We start from the raw sequence: 18,953 nt of genomic DNA, 5'->3' as shown, positions 1-18,953 counted from the left end.
GAGTTTTCCCCCCCCCCCCCCCCCACCATGCCACTGAACACTAGATGCATGCTTGCCCACGGTGTAAGCACGTAATCTACGTAATCACTTTAATATACGGTAATAAATATTAAACCTGCTAACCTCCAACTATAGCTACAGTTGTTGATGCTTGAGTCCTTTGTCCAGTGAATAAGAGTCTTTCGGGGTTGCTACTGAGTCAACATGAATAGAGAATATATTTTTCTCTCACTTTTCTCAGTACCATGGATGGTGTATAAGTCGTTAACTAAGTAGTGAGAGGACTTAGGAACCTTTATACACACATCCCATCAATGTAGGCAACTAATTACCTAATGTTGACCAAATACTAAGTCTAAGTCCACCTAAACAGTTTGCACCACATAAAATACTTATTATTATTATTATTATTATTATTATTATTATTATTATTATTATCATAATCATAACAATAATAATAATAAAGAATAATCGAAAACGTTACATTCTTTCACTTGGTGCAAACACCAAACCCCAATAACAAGATTACACCAACCATATTGATATGTCCTCATTAGCGCGAGTAGTATCTATCCATTATGATCAAATGTAAATTACCTTCGAGCACTTAATTAGGTAATAAGACTTTAAAAAACAAGCCATATGCTCATTTCAAGTCCGCCAAAGTATTTTCTGAATGAGATAAAACTAAAATAAAGTGTACACATTCAAAAAAGAGAAAATGCCTGAAGTGGTTGAAATACAAAAGAATTTCATCAAAACTGAACTGAATGTATATACAAAGTTACAAAGTAGGTGAAATTCCCATCTTTTCAACAAGATCCCTGAATTTAAATAGAGGCATGCTTTTAGTCAAAGGATCTGCTAACATTAACTTAGTGCTAATGTGTTCACTGACGACTACTTTATGTTTAACACGCTCTCTAACAGCTAAGAACTTAATGTCGATATGCTTGCTTCGACTCACACTTGTGTCATTCTTAGCTAGGAAAACAACAACTGAGTTGTCACAATAGACTTTCAATGGTTTAGATATCGAATCCACAATTCTGAGCCCGGAGATGAAATTCTTGAGCAATACACCTTGTGAAGTGGCCTCAAAATAGGAAACAAACTCAAATTCCACGGTAGAAGCAGTTATTAAGGACTATTTAACACTTTTCCATGAGATAGCCCCACCGATCATAATAAAGACGTACCCAGAAGGTGATTTTCGAGAATTAACACAACCAACGAAGTTCGCATAAGAATAATCGACAACATCCAATATGTTCGTCTGCCTAAAACCAATCTTGAAGTCTTTAGTACCTTTTAGATACCTCTGAACCCTTTTCACAGCTCCCTAGTGGTCCATACCTGAATTATGCAAGTACCGTCCCAACATGCCGACAGCAAAGGCAATGTCTTGTCTTGTACACACTTAACATACCCAAGACATCCAACCGCTTCAGCATGAATAAATACTAGCGAACATCCTCCGACTTTGGTGGGATGAACGTGAAGTGTATTGAATGAATAATCAGATACATCGTGTACATGAAATACATATAGACAGATACAATAACTAGAAGTCTAAAGAGACTAAACTACTGGAGTCTTATTACACTCCCTCAAGCTTAAGGTGGTAAACACACAACATTAAGCTTGTCACGGAGTAACACAAACCGCTTCACAGACAAAGGTTTGGTGAAAATGTCAACCACCTGATCCTGCGTAGAAACAAAATGAACTTTGAGATCACCGGAAGATACCTTGTCCTGGACGAAGTGGTAATCCACCTCAACATGCTTCGTGCGCGCGTGAAACACTGGGTTGGCACAGAGATACGTGGCGCCCAGATTATCACACCATAACGCGGGAGGAGCAGACAACGGGAGCCCAATCTCAGTTAGAAGCGACACAACCCATGCGACCTCAGCTGCAACATCAGCAAAACCCTTATACTCAGCCTCGGTCGAAGAACGAGCAACAGTACGCTACTTCCGGCAAACCCATGAAACCAAATTATCACCCAGAAAGACAGCGAACCCACTGGTGGACTTCCGATCAAGCACATCTCCAGCCCAGTCGGAATCAGAATAACCATGCAAAACTGAAGTCCGAGAGGGGCGCAAGCGCAGGCCGAACTGCAGAGTAGCCTTGACATACTGTAACACCTGTTTCAACATGACCCAGTGCGACACAGAAGGGGAGTGCATGTGCTGACACAGGCGATTTACCGCATAAGAGATATCTGGTCGCGTGACAGTCAAATACTGCAAAGCTCCTGCAAGGCTCCTGTACTGAGATGGATTATCAAACAGAGAATCAGACTCATCAGTAGCACGAGCCGTAGACACTGGTGTAGCTAGCGGCTTACAGTCAATCATTCCAGCACGATTGAGAATATCAGCCATGTATCTACGCTGGGAAAGAACATAGCCAACATCAACCGGCACAGTCTCAATTCCAAGGAAAAAATGCGGAGCACCGAGGTCACGAATCTTAAAAGTGGAAGCTAAACCTGCAAGAGCCCAGACACAAGAGATGAATCACTCCCCAGGACTAGTATATCATCCACATAGACGAGAATAAACAGATGAGCCCCAGCACTGGACCGATGAAACAGAGAAATATCAGTCTTAGACGGCGTGAACCCCACAGACAACAGAAAGTCATGTAAACGCTTGAACCAGGCCCGCGGAGCCTGCTTCAAACCATAGAGGGAGCGCTGCAGACAACACACATGATCAGGAAATGACGGATCAAGATACCCGGGAGGTTGCTTCATATAAACAGTGTCTTCCAAGCGGCCGTTCAGAAAGGCATTGTAGACATCTAACTAACGAAGGGTCCACTGACGAGAGAGCGCCAAAGAAAGAAGAAGGCGAACAGTGGTAGGCTTCACCACCGGGCTAAAGGTGTCGAAGAAATCCTCAACAGCCACCTGATTAAACCCCTTCGCGACCAACCGTGCCTTAAACCTCTCGACCGACCCATCAGCCTTGCGCTTAGTCCGAAACACCCATTTGCAGCCCACAACATTCATATCCGGTGCAGCCGGAACCAGCTGCCAAGTCTGATTATGTAGCAGCGCATTAAATTCCTCATCCATCGCAGTACGCCACTCAGGATGAAGAACCGCCTGAGAATAACAAGTGGGATCCCCACCAGCAGCTAACAACGCCCGCAAAGGTGAAGAACTCTCCATATGGCGGAGACGCATAGAATGAGACCGGGGCGGAGGAGGCCCAGCCCGACCGCGACCACGCCGAGGACGCGGAGCAACAACACCTGTCTCAGTGACCTGCTAATGCAGGAGATACAGACTCAGGAACCGGTGAAATAGCCATAGAACCAGCACCCCAAGGCTCAACAGGCGGTGGAGATAAATTCTGCACACAAGCACTAGCCAAAGGAAAAACAGCTTCATCAAAGCGAACATGTCGACACACAAAAAACTTACCCGTATTGAGGTCCATGCACCGATACCCACGGAAAGACAGGGGATACCCTAGAAAGACACAAGCAGAAGACCGGAAAGCAAACTTGTGGCGATTGTATGGCCGAAGGTATGGAAAACACAGACACCCAAACACCCGGAGGTGAGAATACGAGGGAACAGACCGAAACAACTTATGAAAAGGACTATCTATTTGAATAGCCGAGGACGGCAACCGATTGATCAAGTATACCGCGGCTTCAAACGCAAAGTCCAGTACTTTAGTGGAACCGACCCCTGAGCTAAAAGAGCAAGCCCAGTCTCAACAATGTGTCGATGGCGTCGCTCGACACGACCATTCTGCTCATGCGTATACGCACAAGACTTACGGTGGACAATGCCAAGAGAAGCTAAGACAGAACTCAACTTTAAATACTCACCCACTAAATCAGACTGTAGGGACTTAATCTTACGAGAAAACTAAGTCTCAACCATAGCCCGGAATTTAGTAAACACAACATATAAATCTAATTTAAGGCGTAAAGGAAACAACCAACAGTAACGAGAAAAATCATCAACGAACAACACGAAATAATGAAATCCAGATGTAGATAAAATAGGCGCAGGGCTCCAAATGTCTGTATAAATCAAATCTAATACATCAGAACTCATCGAACTAACACGAGGTAAAGAAAAACGGGAGGACTTCCCCAGTTGACACGACGTACAAATGCTTACATGGACAACATAAGGTTAAAAGAAATGCCACATCACTTGAAAACCTGCACCATGTCAGCAAGAAGACTTGGAAACCTGCTAAAAGTTCTAGGTGAATTTTTTATTTTGGTTTGCGGCTCGATATATACGATATGAAAGTTCAGGGTGCGGCATGAATAATTGGATATAGTTCATGGTGCTAGATGACACTTTAGCCTAAAAGTAATATTTTAGCATTATAAGTAACAAAAATTTTATTTCTGATTAGTATTACATTTGAGCATATAAGTATGACATTTGTGCGTATAAGTATCATATTGGCACATTGACCCGACCCATCTCACGGTGAGACGGTCTCACACAAGTTTTTGCCATTAATTAATGATGAAAATCCTTACTTTATAACTTAATGAGTAAAAATATCATTTTTCCAAATAAAAATTATAACTCTATAGAACTTCAATAAAATTTAAAAAGCAAATTATACCATGAACTAGAGTCCACCTTGCATTATAGGCATGGTTCAAAACGACATTCTTATTAGGTGTCTGCAGTTAATAGATTAATATGTTAACTACAAATACATAATTTTTTTGACTATAATTCACAATATAAGGTTGGCCATTTCAATCAGTCATTATTGTGTGAAACGTGGTCCACATAATCTAACACATAAAGTACATTATACATTATTCTAACTCATAAAATACATTATCTTAACCCAAAAATTTTATTTTTCTAACACATAAAAAGTGCATTATTCTAACACAATATATTACCTTACCCTAAAATATTTATTAATCTAACACGGACGCATAGTAAAAAAAATTTCATCAAAATAACGTTGTTTTGGACCAAAGTGTGTGGACCGTGATTTGCCATGTTCACTAGTATAGCAATTGAATTTAAAAAGACAAACATATTTTGTTTTTCGGTGACCAGGAAACCCACATTTAGGGCCTACTATTTTATTATGTGGTGGGGTGAACCGGTGACACTAAGATGGAGGCGGCCCGGCCCATTGACAGGTAGTGTAGTATATTAGGCCTCATTCTCCAAGATTAATGTTTCCTCAAGGCCCGTTCGGATTACAGATCAAAGCGGTATTTTATTTCAAAACCAAAATGGCCCATGCAGGTCTCGAACCTGCGACCTTCGCGTTATTAGCACGACGCTCTAACCAACTGAGCTAATAGGCCACTATGTCATGAGAGTGCACTCTTTATATAAGACTGGAATCTTTATATATATTTGTTCCAATGTTTGTACTTTGCAATTCTTAAAACATAACTAATGGAATTCTATATTATACATTTTTTTTCTTCACAATAATAGAATTCTTTGTTTCAGATCATTAATTTCTACTTCATATTGATACTCTTCATCTTTGTAAATCAATTCATTTACGAAGCACTTGAGTATTAAGAAAAACTAGTATTTTCACTCGTCCGATGCACGGAATGGATTTGCAATAATATTTTAAGAATATTTGGATTGATATATAGTTATATAAATTATAACATCAAATATTATATAGTGCAATTGAAAAGATGGTTTGGATCGATTATGTTGTGTGATGTTATCATTGCTTGAATTCGATCAAATAATTGTTGAATTAATAGATAATGTGTAGATGTAAGCACTCAGGTGATGAAACTTTAGGGACTTTATATATCAGTGTTTAGGATTTGTATAACTTGGACAAATATGCTCTTTGAAAAAAAAACATAATATCACTGGTTCGAATTACACATTATTGAAAACCTCTTTGTAGATGACATTGGTAATTGTAACAGAATTTTGCCTATCCTCGTCTAGAGCTAACACCTTCAGGCCATCAGGATGGGTGACTCGGGAAAAAGCCACGTACAATTGACCGTGATTAAACACCGATTTTTTCAGCAATGACCCAACATGAGTTAGTGTTTGACCCTAGCTTTTGTTGATTGTCATGGCATATGCGAGCATAAATGGGAATTGTTTACGTAGAAACTTGAAGGGCAATCTCGTATCAGAATGAGTGAGAGACATTCGGGGTATAAGAACTTTGGTTCCTTCATGTGTTTCATTAACTATTCTTGCTTCGATAATGTGATCTGTCAATCTTGTGACAATGAGATGCATATCGTTGATAAGACCAAGAGAGTGGTCTATGTTCCGCAATAACATAACATATACACCAACCTTTAATGTCAATGAATGATTAGGGAGTCCAGACAATTTCAAGCTATTTAGGAATTCAGGAGTGTATACTTTTGATAAATTTTCGCCGTCTGACTTTGCCTTACACAAAGAGTAGTCACAAATTTTGCCTTACACAAATAGTAGTCACAACTTAAATATCTTCGTCTTTCTACAGTGTTCATGTCGTACATGTACTGCTTAATTTGATCAATGACATCTAAAGTCGGAAAGAGGATCGCTTAGCCTTCTAGGTGCGACTCATCAAGCATGCTATATCTCGTGCTTGGGAATGTACTTTCCACTATATTTTCTATGGGATCAGGTCCACACTTCAACAAAAATTGTGCTAAAATATCGATCTCAAACTGATAGGGAATATACCCTGAGATTACCGTTATATGTATTTCGGTGTACTATACGGTATTGGCCTATAAAGAGGCCCGAACCCTCCAAGTTAGGGGATTTTTCCCTCTCCATTCTCTCTCTAAAGAAGACTCCATGGCCATTCTCCCTACTCTCTCTACATTACTGAAGAATAATGAATAAAGAGTTCATTTTGGCCTAAATTTTCTCATTGATTCTACTCTATACATTTATTGTTATACTACAGAGTACATAGAGTGGATTTAGCTTTATCACAAACAAACCGTTGTATACAACTCTTGCAATTCCATCTCCAATTTTTGCAATCAATTTTGAAAACCAATCAACCATCTGTCTATCTTCCTCTAAAGCTAAGCTTCGTAATGTCAAGTTCTTTGTGAGTTTCAATACCTTGCAATTTGTTTAGAGGTAGGAAGAATTAATAGTGACTCCGACAACTACTAGTCTCGTTGCTTTTGGAATAACGGGAATAATCTGACTAAAATTACTGTCCAAAACTACTGTCTTTCCACCAAATGTCTTTTCAGCACTATCTGGTATGGCGAACCTTAATAGGTTACTCATGGTTTTGTCCAAAGCTTCAAAACAGGGTTTTGTACGTCATCGGTGCCTCGTCCCATATAACCAATTTGTTCAGCAAGGTCACTACCTTGCGATATATTACACGTGGAATCTTCGTTCAAAGAGAGTGGTATAGCAAATCTAGAAGACGTCATTCTGCCTCCCAACAAGAGCAAAGATGCTATTCCACTCGAAGCGACGTTTAGAACAATATTACCGCGGCTCCTTATCTTTGACGATAGCGTTCTCCACACGATCGTCTTGCCTGTTCCTCTGTAACCATACACAAAGAACAATCCACCTCCATTGGAATCAATATCATTCATGACAGAGTCATAGACATTTTTTTGCTCGTCCGTCAATTGTGTTACCAACTTTTCATACCCTGCCTTCAACGATTCCTTGTCATACGCAAACTCTTTAACTGTCAACATGTTCTCCATCAAACCCATGTTGGTTTCGTCGGGAATTGACATTTCTAGAAAGTCCCTTAGGCTCTTCGGACGAGAAGAAGTAAGGAGAATGACAGTGGCGCGGAGGAAGAAGAACAAGAAAATGGTGGTGGCACGGTGTCGCGGTAGTGTTGTTGCGGCGACATCAAAGAAAAAGGAGAAGAAGGAAAGAATGGCGATGGTGCGGCGACAACAGTTGTGAAAGAAGGGGAGAAATGTGGAGAGAAGAAGGAGGGGAATGGCGCTTAGGTTAGAAAAACAATCTATTTTTTAATATAAGCTACGACGTCTTTTTATGCTAACAACCGACGTCGTAGCTTATATTTTATTTTAAAAAAAAACTGTTACACTTATACGACGTCGGTTAAACTCTAACCGATGTCGTATAATATATGTGATTTTTTAAAAAAAAAATTAATATATGCGCGTAGCTTTTTAAAAAAAATTCTAAATATATTTAATGTTATATATCCGTTCTATTGACTCTGTTACAATGAGGCTCGAACCCACTCCCATCATCCATGTGTGGGAGTGTTAACCGGGACACCTGATGCCACTTGACCACAAGGTCTTTGGCAATAGTTAAGTAATAGTTAATTAAATGAGTAGTTCAAATTTGAGTAAAGAGCCCAAGAACGAATGTCATGGCCCAATTTATGTGGTTAGTGGCTTAAAGAAAAACATATTATTTATACCAAAATCTTAATTTGTTCAATCTCCACAGTGCTCAAGTTTGGGTATTATAGAACATTCAACTACGTATTATGATATGCATTGTTTACATTTTATATGATGGAATAATGATATGCATTGTTTTATTTTAATGTGACTAATTTAGTTTGCAATAGAGGGTTAATGAAGAATATTGCTTATATATAAAAGGGTGTTTTTTTTAGTGAAGTATATATATATTTTTCAAACATGGCACAAAGTGATGTTGTAAATTAAACACATTGCTAATTCATCATTCCAACCTACAAACGAAGTAATGATGTATCCATAAGTGAGCCTATAAAATCACAATCATTTTTAATTATGAAATACGGGTCAAATAAGCTTTCAAACTTGTTAGTAAAATGAAATTAAATCCTTAAAGTTAAAAAGTTTGAAAGAGATCCTTGAATTTAGGGAAAAAAAAGTACAATTAGATATTTTTTATTTGTTTTAGCAGGTAGGCTTACTTGGCATCCAAATCATCATCATATTTAATATAATAATTTTAAGAGATTTTTCTCTGTAACAATAAAACTTTTAATCTAGATTAGGAAAGTAGGAAAGAATTTAATCTAGAGTATTGCGAATATGAAAGTAGGAAAGAATTTAATCTATGAATTGTATTACGAATAAGAAAGTAGGAAAGAATATATTATATTAGGAAATGCATTACCATATTTTAGTACAATTGTAGTACGAATAGGAATTGATTACCATAATTTACAATATTATGCAAACTTTAATCGTATAGAAGTGTTTTGGGCGGGAAGTTAAAATGGAGGATTTTGTTTTGAGACTAATGTTATTGTTCACGATTTGCATATTCTGTAGAATAATATCGTTGTTTACGATTTGCAGGAAAGTATATGTACTGACTACAAGTATATTGTTGATCACGATTATGTCGACATCTCATGTAATTTTAATGTAGAATTGTAGTAAAATAGAAATTGTATTAACATATTTTAAAATATTATGTTGCATGAAAGTATATGTACTGTATTGTTACGATTAGTAATTTTAATCTAAAATTGTATTACGAATAAGAAAGTAGAAAATAATTTAATCTAGAATTGTATTACGAATAGGAAAGTAGGAAAGAATATATTGTAATAGAAATTGCATTACTATATTTTAACTAGTATGCCACCCGTGCGATGCACGGTCTAAAATTTGGTAATATAAATTGAATGATATATTATTACAAAGTATTAAAATAATTAAATTTAATTTAAAATATAAGCAACTTTGTAGTAAATTTATAATTTATTTTGATGTATAGTTAGTTTAATTATAGCATCAAAGTAATAATTGATTAAAATAAGAAACAATATTAAATGTGGAATATCATATTCATTACAAAATATATAAATATCTTTTTGGCTACACATAAAAACATAATGTCCATTATATATAAAAGTTACAAATTCTTAAAAATCTCCTTATATACAGCATTTGACGTTAAAGAAGAATAATCTCCCTTATCATCAACAATAACAACTTTAAAACCATTAGGATTGTTAACTCTCGATAGAGCTACATAGAGATGTCCATGTACAAAAACAATTTTTTTAAAAAATAGTTCAATATTAGATAGACTTTGTCCCTAACTTTTATTTATTGTCATTGCATAAGACATCATGAGTGGAACTGTATCCTTTCAAACTTAAATAGTTAAATGGCAACCGCGAATTTGATGGTGTCATTGATAATCTAGGAATTAACACACGAGTACCCACATTTTTTTCACACAATATATATGCTTCAACAACATGCTCTGCCAATCTAGTAATAACCAATCTAGTATCATTACACAATCCAATTGAGTGATCTATATTTCACAATGGCATCACTAGACAACCAACTTTAAGAGCAAGTGAATTGTTAGGAATACTTGAACATCGCAATCCATTTAAGAATTCCGAAATATCTAACTCAGCAAATGAATCTGTACATATATCAGAGGGACAAACAGAGTCACAACTAAAACTCCAACAAAGCTTCGATTTTGTGGTTCAGGCACAACGTCATCAATTCTTTGTGAAGAAGTTGTCTTATCCAACAATATGCCAACTCTGTACAAAAAAAAAAATTGATATTAATCAACGCATTGCAACAATCTATATTACTAAATAATGTGCATAAAATAATATCATAACATATGATTTCGTAAATAAAAACATAACAATAAATAGTTGAAATAGAAATATTACATTGTATCGTTACAATTTATGATTGTTATTAAATTAATAGACAAAAAAAGAAATATGCCGTTTCTTATTTTAAATTTCAATTCAATAATAAGATTACATATATATGATGCTCATTTATTGATATGTTTTTGGTTATTTAATAATTATGTTCATTTATTTTCAAAAAAAATAATTATGTTCATATCCAATGATAAAATTATGACCATAAATATCTATAATTAAAATAAAAAATCATGTTTAAGATGAGTCATTATTAAAAATAATAAACTATATTATTTTTATAGGAGCATATACATATTCTTGTCTACAACTAATGTGACATTATTCCCTATAATTTATGTAGAATAATAAATTAACACTACAATAATACCAATTATAAGAAACAAACTCATGGCAATACATTTTGTACTACTAACACAAATGGAAGATGAATAATAATACTCCATAGAATAATACGACTCACAATACTCAAATAAAAAAATTAATATTACTAACAGTAATTCCATTAGTAAGAAAAATAAAAATACTATTTTTTTGGGGTCATAAAATAACAAGTTAACACTACAATAATATCAACTATAAGCAACTAAGTCATGAAAATATATATTGTATTACTAAGAAAGATGGAAAATGAATAATAATACTAAACACAATAATATTATTCAGAATACTAAAATAAAAAAAATATTACTAACACTAATTCCATTACTAAAAATAAAAAAATTAGCAAGCCAATGGTTGAAAGATTTTTTAAAAATTACACAACGAATCTATTATTAAAACTAAATTCATTAAATTATTAATTGAACTATACAATATAAAATTAGATTCATAAATTCAATATTTAATAAACCTAATTTCTTTACCCAATATAATAGCATATATTAATAATTATTCTAATAATATATGTAGATATATTTATACTAACTAAATCAGGCCAAACCAGCCCAACTCAGCAATTTACATATATATAAATATAGAAACCCCAAATCACTAACCCAATATGAATGACCCATACCCGACCCATTAAGTCCCCATATAAAAACCCAAACCCACCCAGACAAACCTAGACAACCCTCCCTACTTCCCCGTCGTCTCCTTCGCTTCTCCTGTCTGAAATCCTCGCCCAGACCACAAATGGAAACCATGCCAATTCTTTCACCCAAACACCAAATCAAACCTACGCTTGAAGCAAAGTTGACTAAAATTCACCGAGATTCGTTCATTTCTACCGATTAAAACCACTACACAGATGAATTGAAGGCTTCGACAATAAACAGTTCGCGGCAGAAATAGAGTACGTTTTCAATCGTAGATTATGAAAGATCCCACCCCATCAGGTAACATATTGTTTATTTTACAATCTATCTATGTAATCTGACCTAATTTCGGATAAACCCTACGCTAGAAGCAAAGGTAACATATGTTCTTGTTTAGACGGATGTGTATTTTTCGATTTTAGGAAGATTATACACATGCAATAATTTTTAGATGTAGAAATTTATGAGTATATCAAGAAATACTTAGTTCTGAACTTTTTTTTAAATATTTGTTTTGTGCAATATTTTTGTTAATATGTGCATTTTTTATATAGATTTTTTCATTGGTGCTTGTCACCCAAAAAATCATCATGGAATTATTAGTTGACACTGCTACTGTCACACTCATAGGTTGCAGTTCCACCTAATCCAAAGTCTTGAACTGGTTCTGCTATCAGCCAGAGTCATCAGCAGTGTTTCCAATAATCTTTCTTTCCAAGGAGAGGGACCATCCAACCTACAAATCGCTTGCTTTGGGTAGAACTCATGGAGTCTTTGGAATTGGTTCTGCAATCAACTTCAAGGGCCCTTCTTCAGCCACTGCTGGAGAATTGAGTGAAAGTGGAAGGTAGTTTTGTCTCTTACTGTTACTTCACTTATTTGTTTGCATATGATATCTCAAATCATGATTGAAAAAACCCTGAGTTCACTTAATCAACTGTAAAATGTTTTTTTTTTTTTTTAAATATCAAAGAAAGATATATTGAGTCAGTGAACATTGCGAAAATAAATAGACTTTTATGATAACATTTTCAGCGATTCCAATGACAAAGAATAAAGGAACATTAATGTTTTGGAATTAGGGTTAAACACTTAAACAAAATGTATTGTCATAATTATGTAAAAGTATTTGGTGAATTGTCGCTTTATTCTTATAGTTCTAATGGTAGATTTATGACTTGATTCTAAAAGAAGATCAATGACACTTTTCTCTTTAAATAATGTGAACCATTGATAATTATGCCCATATGTTTCTGTTTTTCTAAATATTTAGAGCCTTATTGCTTTTTGGGTATTAATCCTGTTAAAGTCTCATGTTCTGTGAAGAATTAAGGCAGTTCTACATTAATTTTGATAAATTGGTACTTCTGCAGATATGTTTCCATTGATACAAAACTTATAGTGGCTTATGAATTTTTCAGTATTGATTCTGATAAACTGTTGTCTTTCATGAAGCATGAGGCTGGCTCAGATTACTTTTTTGTTCCCCAAGTAATTTTAGTTCTCTTCCTTTTTATTATTATACTGTATAGATTTAACATGTCATGTGTTCAATTTATATGTCACACTTTTTTTTGGAGTTTATTTGGGTTCATATGCAATTAATATTTCAAAATTGTCTATTTAACTGTTGATAATAAATATATATGAGTTCATTATTTTACACATAAATTATGAGATTGGTTTTTATTACTTTTATCAAAAAATGTTTTAAAAAATCTAATAACAGAAGATGTATACAAATAGATTTCCAGTGAGTTCAGTTTTTTTTTTTTTTGGTTTTTTCATTTACCTCAACATTAGACTGTTAGCTTTTAAATGCAGACTACAATATTTCTATTATTTGTATACACATGTCCTCAAAAAACTATGACAATGCTGCACACAGCTGAAACTAAACTGTCTGGGTAGAGCTACAAAGAAGAGATACATACAGTGAGTCAGTGAACATCTTCTTCGGAGTAAGGACGGTAAAGTTCTTTCATAATTTTTTTAATTATATTCTTTACATCTATATATATAATTCAAATGTTACTCTGCTGTCATCTTATGGTTAAATGAGTCATTTCGTTAACTTGTAATCTGATTATTTTCTTTTATAAACACAATAATAATGATAATAATAATAATAATAAAAGTCTCTAACCTTTCTAAACTATTTACTACCCAAATATGAATTAACTATACATTCAGCTTATAATGTGCATCTATATATATATATATCTCACTCTATATAGAATTGTTTTATGTGACTGTGTCTGTTGGACAGATACGATGCAGACATGGTACACCATGTAAAGCCAATCAGAAACAGATTGCGAATTCATCAGTTAGGTTTCCACTGTACCTTTATCTTGACTCTGAATTTTTCTTTTTCCAAGTATGATAGTTGAGCACTTCAGTTTTCCAGTCTTAGAATGGCTTAGCTTGTTGCCTTAAATGAGATTGGACAAACACCAAATGACTTGAGAGTCTTGTAGAATGGTTTCTGGTAAGCCTATGCTTTCATTAGTGCAAGAAATTTAGTTAGGTAACATATACCACACGGGCAGTTTGTTCAAAAAGGCATAGTTAACAGATTAACCAATTCTTCAGGACTTTTATCCCAAGACTGGGATAAATCATACATGCTCCATAACCTCAGTAAAATCTCATCCCCAGGAATTAGTTTGCTTGTTACTTTATTCTGAACACTAAAATGAACCAAACATGTGCCTATATAGTTGTTTTTATAGGATATAATATGGGATCATTTGACCCTCTGCATTATTTTGGATGCACAGTGCAGTAAGCTTCAACAACTTTAGGATGAAAGTAACCCCACTGTTGTAGTTGAAGTTGTGGTTCTCTTCTTTGATGATTCTGAACAACTACTGAATGACCTCCACATACCTGTGTAAGTTTCCAACCCCAACCCCACACATCATACATAAATATATACATGTGATGTCTGAGAAATGTTTACTAATAGGAAGACGGTACTCAATAGTAGTCCACTTTTTATTGGGAATATAAAGACTATGGAGTTTTTTAAATTTCAATAGTTGTACTCAATTGGTTATATATATGCACACACACAGAACCATAAAAAGTTGGAAGTGGTTGACCTGAAATGTAGAATATTTTAAAACCTACTCATTTATATATTAACATTGGATAGTAATTATCATCTTAATGGGAAAATAAATCAAAAGCATGCCTAATATATGTTGAGTGCCAAGAACCTGGCACAACATTTATTTGATTTTTACAGGAAATTTTAGTTAATTGAATATTAAACAATTGAGTCATGCAACAGAGCCCTTAAAAAGATCAGGTACAGTTTAATACATTTCTTTTACTACTTACAATAAGCACCTGTATAGGAAAAGTTGAAAAAAAAAACTATGGCAAACTAAACAGAATATATTGCTATTCTCTGATTAAACAGTACCCTCATTAAAATTACCTCTCTTTAAAAGAAGCAAACTCCTTAGAGCCATGGTCGAACTTAACCTTTGCTGCATCATGAAATAAACATTCTATACTGTTGAGCATAGAAAGTTTTCTATGCCATATGCCTTGCCTCTTTAATTTTAGTGGTATATTTCTCAACTTGCTTCTTAGATATGTGATCATGTATAGAAGTACCCTATATTCATAGCAAAGAAGAAATCAAATTCAGAATAACAATTAAAAAAAGCATCGTACACTAACTACCACTAACCTCTTTATCATGAAATAAGCACTCAATACTGTTGATTCCTTTATTTTGTTGTTTCAGGCACTGCATATGTTCGCATCAAGCTAGCTCAAATTGCTTTCGTTTGAGATCCATGGAAGAACAAATTGATCAGCCATTCTGAAGTGCTCAACGTGAGTTATGAAGCAGAGTTGTTAATCAGGGGTGTGTTTGAATGCCGCTATGTAACTGTGTGTATATATATACCCAATCAGGGGTGTGTTTGAATGCCGCTATGTAACTGTGTGTATATATATACCCAAAGAAGTAGCATAGATAAAACCAAAATAATCATCACACAGTAGCCTGCTATCGTGAAGCTAAACACGACTAAACACGACGAATCGTTTCCCAATAATGGCACACACCAATGAGATTAAATATAGCCATAAAAAGAGAAAAAGTAGGATTAGACTCCTAATTAATGTGAATCATTACAAATGATAAATAAATACCATAATTAAGTTTAACCAATTAAAAAAAGAGAATTCAAAAAATTGTTAATAATGACAATCTGAAATAAAATGTTTTATCTCTGCCAACACGTTTCATGATACCAATTGCTTTGGCAAAAACTTTGAGCGGGAGAATGGAGCAATATTAGAGGCCAATTCTCCTCTCTTTATTATAATAAGAGATGTACAATCGTATTACGAATAGGAATTGTTTTACCATATTTTACAACTAGTTTTTTAACTCGCGTTGCGCAAATAGGATAATGCCTAATATTTATTTTTAAATAAGTACTTCAAAATATATCAATACAATATTATATAGGAGATGTTCATGCATATGTAATAATTGAATGTTGAATTTGTTTATTTAAATCGGTAATTCAAAGTATATGAATGAAGATAATATATGAGAGATTGATTATAATTGTCATTAAAATAAATGTTTGCAATTTTGTAAAAACGATAGTCAAAATACTTCGTCTAAAAACGATAGTATAAATAAATACTACTTTTAGTAATAAAAATTTATACATTTTAAATCATATTAATAAAGAAATACGATTTACCTTTAAAGTGAACAACTGTGATGTAGTCCAAAAAATATTACGGGGTAGTTTCTTGATTCAATTTATTGGGCTATTTGAATGTCTTCTTTGTCAATAAATTTCCCTAAGTAGTTAATATGATTGGTTTCAAATTATTTTTAAATTTTTTTTCTATGTTATTAATAGAATACTTGGTAAATAAATATATAACATTATTTTGTATTATAACATTGATATGGAATATTTAATTACAAGATAGTGTAAAACGAAAACAATGAATAATGTAGTGAATATAATTAATTAATCAATTTGAAGGTAATGAATTTTTGCATTGTAGAAATAAAGACAATCTATACTATATATAAAAACAATTTCCTCCTCCCAAATTTTCCCCCCAAAACTTAGGGGTATTTTGGTAAAATCATTTATTTTATTTATTTATTATTTTATTATTTTATTAATTATCCATCCTATAATATTATTATGGTAATATGTGATAATGATAATATGATAATATGGTAATATTGTCAATATTAATGGGTGATGGGTGATTGGTGATATATAATTGATAGTTGATAATATGGTATATGGTATTATTCTTAATATTAATATATTAATATATACTAATATTAATTAATTAATTGGTGATTATTTTAAAAAAGAATAATTAATTGGTGATTGGTGATTAGTAATATGGTAATATTGTTATANGTACACTAACTACCACTAACCTCTTTATCATGAAATAAGCACTCAATACTGTTGATTCCTTTATTTTGTTGTTTCAGGCACTGCATATGTTCGCATCAAGCTAGCTCAAATTGCTTTCGTTTGAGATCCATGGAAGAACAAATTGATCAGCCATTCTGAAGTGCTCAACGTGAGTTATGAAGCAGAGTTGTTAATCAGGGGTGTGTTTGAATGCCGCTATGTAACTGTGTGTATATATATACCCAATCAGGGGTGTGTTTGAATGCCGCTATGTAACTGTGTGTATATATATACCCAAAGAAGTAGCATAGATAAAACCAAAATAATCATCACACAGTAGCCTGCTATCGTGAAGCTAAACACGACTAAACACGACGAATCGTTTCCCAATAATGGCACACACCAATGAGATTAAATATAGCCATAAAAAGAGAAAAAGTAGGATTAGACTCCTAATTAATGTGAATCATTACAAATGATAAATAAATACCATAATTAAGTTTAACCAATTAAAAAAAGAGAATTCAAAAAATTGTTAATAATGACAATCTGAAATAAAATGTTTTATCTCTGCCAACACGTTTCATGATACCAATTGCTTTGGCAAAAACTTTGAGCGGGAGAATGGAGCAATATTAGAGGCCAATTCTCCTCTCTTTATTATAATAAGAGATGTACAATCGTATTACGAATAGGAATTGTTTTACCATATTTTACAACTAGTTTTTTAACTCGCGTTGCGCAAATAGGATAATGCCTAATATTTATTTTTAAATAAGTACTTCAAAATATATCAATACAATATTATATAGGAGATGTTCATGCATATGTAATAATTGAATGTTGAATTTGTTTATTTAAATCGGTAATTCAAAGTATATGAATGAAGATAATATATGAGAGATTGATTATAATTGTCATTAAAATAAATGTTTGCAATTTTGTAAAAACGATAGTCAAAATACTTCGTCTAAAAACGATAGTATAAATAAATACTACTTTTAGTAATAAAAATTTATACATTTTAAATCATATTAATAAAGAAATACGATTTACCTTTAAAGTGAACAACTGTGATGTAGTCCAAAAAATATTACGGGGTAGTTTCTTGATTCAATTTATTGGGCTATTTGAATGTCTTCTTTGTCAATAAATTTCCCTAAGTAGTTAATATGATTGGTTTCAAATTATTTTTAAATTTTTTTTCTATGTTATTAATAGAATACTTGGTAAATAAATATATAACATTATTTTGTATTATAACATTGATATGGAATATTTAATTACAAGATAGTGTAAAACGAAAACAATGAATAATGTAGTGAATATAATTAATTAATCAATTTGAAGGTAATGAATTTTTGCATTGTAGAAATAAAGACAATCTATACTATATATAAAAACAATTTCCTCCTCCCAAATTTTCCCCCCAAAACTTAGGGGTATTTTGGTAAAATCATTTATTTTATTTATTTATTATTTTATTATTTTATTAATTATCCATCCTATAATATTATTATGGTAATATGTGATAATGATAATATGATAATATGGTAATATTGTCAATATTAATGGGTGATGGGTGATTGGTGATATATAATTGATAGTTGATAATATGGTATATGGTATTATTCTTAATATTAATATATTAATATATACTAATATTAATTAATTAATTGGTGATTATTTTAAAAAAGAATAATTAATTGGTGATTGGTGATTAGTGATATGGTAATATTGTTATATATTAATATTTATATTATATAGATTGATATTGATATTAATTAATTAATTGGTGATTGGTGATTAGTGATATGGTAATATTGTTATATATT

At 33.1% G+C, this 18,953-nt stretch overlaps 1 long non-coding RNA gene and 1 other non-coding gene across 6 annotated transcripts; one reads left to right on the top strand and one right to left on the bottom strand.

Moving 5' to 3' along the window:
- Positions 1–5,263: 5,263 nt before the first annotated feature.
- Positions 5,264–5,337, bottom strand: TRNAI-AAU. Its single transcript has one exon. It is a non-coding gene; the product is annotated as a tRNA-Ile (tRNA).
- A 6,387-nt stretch (positions 5,338–11,724) lies between these two features.
- LOC116022829 lies at positions 11,725–15,765 on the top strand. Of its 5 annotated transcripts, none has more exons than XR_004099296.1 (7): positions 11,725–11,986; positions 12,317–12,533; positions 13,108–13,177; positions 13,575–13,656; positions 13,956–14,015; positions 14,470–14,582; positions 15,450–15,765. It is a non-coding gene; the product is annotated as an uncharacterized LOC116022829 (long non-coding RNA). The 5 variants fall into 5 exon arrangements; XR_004099298.1 differs by having other exon boundaries at positions 13,956–14,177; XR_004099297.1 differs by having other exon boundaries at positions 13,511–13,656.
- The last annotated feature ends 3,188 nt before the right edge of the window (positions 15,766–18,953 follow it).

The sequence above is a fragment of the Ipomoea triloba genome, chromosome 6, assembly GCF_003576645.1.
Source record: "Ipomoea triloba cultivar NCNSP0323 chromosome 6, ASM357664v1".
Taxonomy (NCBI): domain Eukaryota; kingdom Viridiplantae; phylum Streptophyta; class Magnoliopsida; order Solanales; family Convolvulaceae; genus Ipomoea; species Ipomoea triloba.
This window is presented reverse-complemented; position numbering and strand designations above follow the sequence as displayed.